Genomic DNA, 2,500 nt, shown 5'->3' with positions numbered 1-2,500 from the left:
CCGGGACTCGCGCCTGGGACTCGCGCCGGGACTAGGGAGTCGCGGCGGGACAAGGAAGAGGAGGAGGAAGTCCGGGACTCGCGCACGGGACTAGGGAGTCGCGGCGGGACAAGGAAGAGGAGGAGGAAGTCCGGGACTCGCCACGGGACTAGGGAGTCGCGGCGGGACAAGGAAGAGAAGGAGGAAGTCCGGGACTCGCGACGGGACTGGGACTCGCGGCAGGACAAGGAAGAGAAGGAGGAGGTCCGGGACTCGCGCCGGGACTAGGAAGAGGGGAGGAGGTCCGGGACTCGCGACGGGACTAGGAAGTGGGGAGGAGGTCCGGGACTCGCGCCGGGACTAGGGAAGAGGAGGAGGAGGAGGAAGGCCGGGACTGGGACTCGCGGCGGGAGTAGGTAGTGGGGAGGAGGTCCGGGACTCGCAGCGGGACAAGGAGGAAGTCGGGGAGGAGGGCCGGGACCAGGAGTCGCGGCGGGGATAGCAGGCAGGACAGGGAGGGTGGGTGGTCTTCCACAAAAAAAAGTGTGTCTCGGAACTTCCTTAGTGCAGTAGGACGGGGGCCTGCCGAATCCCACAGAGAGTACTATGTGGGGAAGGGTTCCTCTGAAGCGTCTCGGGAAAAGTCGTGAGGGGGTGACGGTTGCTCGGTGCCTACGGGTCCCGACTGCTCGCTGCCTTCTTTGAGCCCAGTACCGACGTTCGCAGGGGGATACCTGGATACTACTGGGGTTACCTGGATACTTCTGGCGTGTTACCTTGGATCAGTGAGGAGTGGGGGTTAGTTTCCCGGCGACGCGACCCTCTGAGGAGGTCCCGCGGAGGGTCGCCGAGTATTATATGGTGAGCTGGCTGTCAAGGATTGTGAGTCCCGCTGCCAAAATTTTTTTTGGTGCGCGGGCGACTGGAAAAAGAGGGTTGGTCTTGTGCCGATACGCGTAACGTCGCAGCGAGTCCCAAGAGCTAGTAACCATTTTTGGCGGGGGGCGATGGCCTCGGTATTGTCAAGCCATTCTCTCATTCATTTGGGAGGGTGGGGAGAAGTGTTTGCCGAGGCCGTTCAAGCTCCGCCTGGTCGACCACCACTGTGACCGCCACCGCGCTCGATCTCTATTGCAAGCTCAGGTGAAATTCCTGATAAACTTGGAGGGGTGTGGGACGCGTTCGCAGTGTGGGCCGAGGAGTCATAACATCCCAGGTCGGAATGTGAAAATGGAACTTCGAAACCGGTGAGAGTTCTCTCGTCGGCTAGGGGTTTCACAAAAGTAACATTTCTATAAATTTCTATCCGACCCCTCCATTAATTTGGAGGGGCGATGGGCCCCAGGATTGGACATACTTCTTGCTGATTTGTCTTTTGAGGAAAATCCTTCGCGGTGATGGTTACTTTTTCATTTTTAATGTGTGTATCGGCCTCGTCGGTTTCTCTCTTTCCTGGTCACATTCCCGAAAAAGGCCGCAGCACCTATGATTCTCTTCCGGGGGTCTAACTCTCCCTCTCTCTCTATCCTTCTCTTTGTCTGGCTCTCTCTGGCTTCACTTTTTGTGGTGTGTGCCTCTGGGGGTCTGGTTGGAATTTGCCGTTGGCTTTTTGCCCTCTCTTTTTGCCTTTTATCCATCGCAAAGAAGGGTGTGTGTGTTCTCACCTGGGGTTGGAATGAAGGACGGGAACCTCCTCGTCTTGTGAAGTGGGACCATCTTTTAGGATGATGGCTTTTTGCTGCCTGGTGTGTGCTTGGGTGGGGTTTGGTGGTGGCAGTCTACCTCTCCCTTTCTCCGGTAAGACCAGATGACTGGTTCGTCCGCTACTCTTGTGTTGGCCCTACCTTGGCCAACGGGAGTCGGCGACGCTCCAGACTGGATGGCATGATGTGGTGGTGTACCGAAGGGGGACATCCGAAGGGGAAGAGGGGCCGAGCCTCGCGAAACTTAGGTGTGTCGGGTTGTGTGATGTCGGAGATCCATTTTTTTGTGGCTGCCGTCGTGATTTCGCCCATCCAAACCTGAGTCGTTGCTGCGGACTGGAAAAACTATGGAAGAGCTGTTTGGGAAAGATTCGGGAGTTTGTTTTCGAAGTTACCTTGTTCGATCGATCTAGGATCCACTGTACTCGCCCACCAGAATTTGCTCCCGGAACCCCCCGATCAGCCAAAGCGGGTCGGGGGGCCTTGGTTCAACGAGGGTTACTCCATATGCTAGCCTATGTCAATATAAGGTGCGGGTTAGCCGTTTCTCCCCCACCGGACTATTGCTTAAGAAGTGGACTATCGACCCCCCTCTCCGTCAAAGGTTTGGGGGCCAGGGCTTAGAATGTACTTCAGGTGGTGCGGAGGTAGGAGGCGAGAGGTGGATGAAATCGATCGGATGAGGTGATGGAGGGGTCAACTTCGCAGGAAGTTCTGGGGGTTTGTTCCAGCCGGATGTTGGGAGAGAGATACAGGCCATATAATACTAGTTCGGTACCATCGAACGGGTTTTCGTGGCTAGGCTCTCTTGGCGTTCG

Source organism: Physcomitrium patens, chromosome 20 (assembly GCF_059467195.1).
Source record: "Physcomitrium patens ecotype Gransden chromosome 20, ASM5946719v1, whole genome shotgun sequence".
NCBI lineage: Eukaryota > Viridiplantae > Streptophyta > Bryopsida > Funariales > Funariaceae > Physcomitrium > Physcomitrium patens.
Note: the sequence above shows the minus strand (reverse complement) of the source record.